The following is a 6,000-nucleotide window of genomic DNA, read 5'->3' on the forward strand; positions in this document are numbered from 1 at the left end:
CCCTTCACACTTTATTTCTTTGTACACTTCCTTTGCAACAAGGTTCTTTGCTAAAACATTATTTATTCCTATTTTATTTTATTTTTTCAAATATAAAATTAAATAGTTGTTACTATATTGAAATAAGATTAAAAAAAAAAAAAAAAAAAAGATGCTAGCTCCATTATTAGTAGATTTCCAAAATGAATTTCATCAATGAGGTCAATTTTTTTTTTGGTAACCAATGTAAAATATTACCATTACCACAAAATACCAATACAAATAAAGAGCACCCATTTCTGATATCAGAAACTAGGCCTCCAACAAACAAGAAAACTAACTACTAAGTAATCGAATAAACCGTTTACATTTTTGTGCTTTCCTTGAACTACTGAAGAACTGTACTCTCTCTATAATCTCTTTTTTTATCTGAGCTACTGCCTCCTCTGTATGTACATGCTTCCCTTTAAACTTTTTCCAGTTTCTTGCACGCCATGTGTGGTAGAGAATAACCCCACATATAGCTGCAAATGTCTCTTTCTGAAACTGTTTCCAATGCTTCCTTTTTGTTCTCTCCAAAACCTATTTAATCCCATTGTTTGTCATTGTTATGCATGTCCACTGTGTTATTCCCTGCCATACATCTTTTATCCATTTAAATTCACATATCACAACAATAATAATTGCAAATCTCTTTTTGTAACTAAACACTCGTAACATTTTCACATAAATTGGGACATAGTAAATATTTGAGACGTACGAACAAGATCATCTACATCTTATTAAAAAGCGAAAAATTACAAATGACAATTCGAATTTGTACAGCAGAATTGTTATAGAGCATTGGCGACAGAAGCACCAAAGTGATTCTGCTTATTTCCTAATGGAACAACTCATTTATAATCAGCATGATGATGCCTGCACCTAAACAAGCCTGGATGGATTATTGGTGAACAAATACATTGCTTTCCCATTCCAGCACCAACAACTACTCCTCTGCTTCCAGTTGATGATTCTGCAGTTGCCTGTAGAGGAACCTGTTCCCTTGCAATACCAGCCATGTATATGTTCCTTTATTGCATTAAGCTTCCTCTAATACCAACTACTATCAATAGGTGCCCTGTGACTCCATATCGAGGTTTTCTCTCTAAGATAAATTCCATGTGCCCATTGTACCCACAAGATTTCCTTATTCATTACAATCTGCCATATTAATTGTCCCACTGATGCAATGTTCCAGCTGCTACTGCCAGAATCATTTACTCTTTTTTCTTAAATTTAGAAAGGAGGTGGCGAGAAGAGAGAGCTCGTAACTCCCTTCCCCCAAAACAGAAAAAAAAAACAAAAGAGGATCAACCAATCAATGATCAGCTGGATCTCAATACCAAACTAGTGTGATAGGCTATATGAATCCTCTATATCCTTCATCGGCTGTTTGAACCAGTTTCATTTTGACACAAACAATTTGTCATATAACAGAAACTAATTGTTCTCTAGATCTCATACATACACTTTTTTTCTTCTATTCAACCTCCTGATTCTGTTTTTCCTCTTACAAATTCACTAATTACACGTGAGCATCACAGCAGCTATGAACCATCAACTCATAGAGAAATTAACAAAGAAAAACAGAAACAAGACAGAAATACAAGACAGATTAAATGTCACGATCCGGGAGCACCCCCTAGTCGTAATCGGCGTACTCGACCTCGAAGAGGTCTAATACAAGCCTCTTAGCATTCATTCATCGCATAGACACAAAAAAAAACCATAAGGAATTTAAAACTTTCTTTACCAAGAAAACATTTCATAAAAAAAAATATATAGCAAGCGGAAGACTTTCTAGACTTTATACATGATGTCTCAAAACCATCTAATACTTTAAAGTACAAAATTTGAAACTAATCCCATACACAACTTAAACAATACTAAAAAGACATAAAAGAACATATGGGGTATTGTCCTCGAATATATGAGGACTCACCAAGTCTTCATCTTCAACACTTAGAAACCTATCAAATAGCCATGACATGTCATCATCTCCAAATCCCTACACTTTAGTCCAAAAAGGGAAAGAAAGGGGTTAGCACAATTAAGTACTAAGTATGGAAGCCATGCAAAAACATGCTAAAAGGGACGTTTATTGGAGAAACATGCTTTTATGTCATTTGGTAAAACTTCATGAAAAAATACAAGTATAAGAGTCACAATATCCAACCATAACCAACATACAAGTCATTAACCACTTTAGCACATACTCTACACATAACCCATTCCTTCACCTTAAACCATCCACCTCAAGTAACCCTTGGACAACACTTTGTGCAATGTATGGATAGCGTCCCATACCACCATCCACACTAAAGCATCATCCTAAGGCCACCAAATGTGAACTTACCACTTATCATGCTTCATATCACAAGCCATCATGCACAACTAGTACCAATGTACAACACATGAACATAATTGACAAGTAAACCTTTTCATCATTTCTTGACCTCTATCTCAAGTTACCCAAAGTCACACTTAAGTGAAACATGAAGTGACCGCCCATACAATCTCTTCATATACATCTAAGTGTTCCTAAGGGTTACCATAGATAAGGAAATTTACCATTACAATATAACATCAATAAACCAACATTCTTTAAGAAACCATTTTTGGAGACATTCAAGCACATAAGGGGACTTTCACATAATAGTCGTTAGACTTAGGGAACTCACATTAGTATCTTCAAAGCCTACTCGTGCCATGTGTAGATAGCATCTCATACTACTACCTACATGTTGTAGAACCTATCCAATAACTAGAATGCGCATCCACATGATGGGAATAGGCATAACCGACATAGACCATACTAGCTAGGTATGAAATCCGGAGTCTATCCTACTCCGTGGAGGTTGTTCTACTTGCCAAAGGTAGAACTAGTAAGCAACCCATGTAGGCACATGGTTTAGGGGATGTCCAAGGAAGTTCATTGTGCCTAATCTCATACTCAACTAGGCCACCTTCCTAACCACATCCACTCGGTGCTAACCTTGTTTCCCATAGAGTATTCAATCACATATGTACTTAGAGAATGTTCTTTTTCTAGTTCAACCAACTCATAGTACCTCTTCCCAAGAAAGGCCCCATTTCTTAGTCATGGCCAATCAAGGTTCATAAGGATAGCTCATTAAATCCCCCTAGAAAGGTGCCTTAGGCCTACCGATTTTTCATTAAGGGTGTCTTAAGCCTGCCGGTCCAAGGTTCATCATTGGTTTTACATTTACTTAGGAAAGCTAGACTTATAAAAGGGCACCATTTCTTAGTTTTGCCGATTCAAGTCTTGGCCTAGAATTCCTCTTTTAGCATTTATAGAAAGGGCACCATTTCTTAGTTCTGCCTATTTCACACATTTATGCATTCAAGACTTTAAGTAACAAGGAGGGACACTTTAGTCTACCAACCAAGTCACAACATTTTCATTTAAGGATACTTCATAATCCAACATCATTTCATATATACATCATGAGAAATCATACTTTAACTCACAATGCTATCCACTTTACATAGGATCATCACAAGATCACATAAAACTCATTCATATCATACCTTCACATATAGCTTCATATAAAACTCATTCACATCATACCTTCACATATAGCTTCACATAAAACTTTACATATAGCTTCATATAGGACTTTACATATAGCCTCATTCATATATAATAATATAACAATACAATAACACTCATATAATGCCCTTCATGGTCTCAATTCACAATAATACAATATTCCAACATTATGCAACAACTTCCCCAATGCCTTCATGGCTACAATTCACAATAATACCACACAAGAACAAGATATAACACTTCCACCAAAGGTGGATTCAACCTACCAACAACAATTAATTCAATAAAGAGAGTTCAAGCTTTCTTACCATAATTCAAAGTCATAGCCAAAATCACCAAAAATCCAAGCAATCACCAATACTTCACTCATAAGGCTTACCACCCTTAATTCACCCATTATCAACAATTAATCATGAATAAACATTAAACAACACAAGAGATATCAATACAATTCACTTTACACATAATTCCATCAACTTTGAATTTATAGAAATAGACCCACTTCATAAACACATTTTGGGGTTTTGTAGAATACAAGGATTCATGGAGTTTTTCATCTTAAGACATCAAATAAACATCAATAATATCATAATTTATCATTTGAAATCATTTCATGCAAGAACCCATGAGTTTGAGTAGAAATTAGGCTTTTTTACAAACTTTGGAAAAGTTGAAAACCATTTGAAATTGGCTCTAGGGTGATAGCTTGCCCTAGATAAAGAACTCCCATACCTTTAATAAGATTCCCCAAGAAATTTGATGAAGAAAACGTCTTGCATCCACAACCCTAGCTCCCACTTCTTTTTTTTTTTTTTTTTCTCTTCTTTCTCTCTTCTACTCTTCTTCACTCAAGAACCCTAACTCTTACTCTTTTAAAATGAAATAAAAATGATCCACAATCAGCCTAACACAACAATATAACCTCAAAAGAAATGATTTGTGAAAAGACCAAAATGCCCTTAAATTTCCGGACGGACTCCCTGCCAACTGCCCAACTTTCAAAGGGCATAACTCGCTCATACGAACTCGGAATCGAGCAAACTCGGTGGCGTTGGAAAGATCGTTCCAAGGGATTTCCAAACATAACTAGAACTACTCCTGGATCATCCTGAGCTAGGAGTTATGACTGCTCAAAGTTGGCCAAAAACTCACTGATTTCCACACTTGGCCGAATTTCCAAATTCTAAATTTTTTTCCAAAAATGACTACTTCCAATTTCAAGCTTCTTCATATTCATTTTAAATTGTCGGATGTTACATTAAAGAACTGTCATAACAGCTATATAATTGCATTTCAGAATCTCAAAATTAAATGGCTACACGAGAATTTGAAGAGTTGTAACGACAACTATATAATTACATCTACACTTAGCATTGACACAAGAGTTGAGATATTTTGATAAAACTTAGTTACACAAAAAGATTTAACATGCTCATGCGCACATTAATAATCGGAGATGTCAAAATATGCCACTGTCACACTTCAAAGTGATTTCAAGCAAAAATTACTAAGCTAGTGTAGCCACTTATATCACAAGTTTACCGTACTTCAAAGTTTATCATGGACAGCCATCCACATCATTGTCTAACGATCATGTTCACCCATACGTAAAAATAATTCCATCTTTTTGTCGTCTTTACAGAGAATCATTGCAGCTTTTATACGTTGCTCTGTGGTGTACAACTCAAATACAGGGGATTCAAGGATAGAATAAACTTGACCACGAACATCAGATCGATCACGATCCCCCATCTTTTCAATCAAGGAACCAATTATTTTGTCTTGACTTTCAGTAAAGTTTTTCATAACTTCCATCATACCTTTAAGAAATGTCTCACTATCATCCTCTACTATTTTTTTACTTTTCTTGCTTTTCTCTTTCTCGTTAACATTAGAAGATGATCTTTTAGAATACTCACCTTGTTTATGACTTTTTCGGGATCCAGCATTATCATTTTTAGAACCAGCAACATTTTCTCCTTCATTAAATACGCTAGGTCCAGTGACATTTTCAGCTCCAGTAAATGAACTAGGTTCGGTGAAATCTTCAGCTGTAGCAAATCCACCTTGTCCAGTGGCATTTTCAGCTTCTTCAGTACCAACTTTAGAGCTATGGTAAGCATTTTCTTCTTCTTCTTCTTCATCATCATCATCAAGATCAACATCAATAGGAAATCCCAAACTCGTGTCATTAGAATGTTGTGGAGCTTGACTCTTTTGAATTTCTTCAGTAGCATCTAGCGGCCCTTCAGCGAACTCTCCTGTTGCTCTATCCTTACCAAAGATTTCTTCCCAATCCTCAAATAGTGGCCATTTCTTAGTATTCATTTTCTTGGCTTGTGGATCAATCTAGAAAATTAAAAAATAAAATAGAACAATATGATATTAATTAACTGTAAAAGGAT

The sequence above is a fragment of the Solanum verrucosum genome, unplaced genomic scaffold, assembly GCF_900185275.1.
Source record: "Solanum verrucosum unplaced genomic scaffold, falcon-dt-bn FXZP01000238.1, whole genome shotgun sequence".
In the NCBI taxonomy this organism is placed as follows: Eukaryota; Viridiplantae; Streptophyta; class Magnoliopsida; order Solanales; family Solanaceae; genus Solanum; species Solanum verrucosum.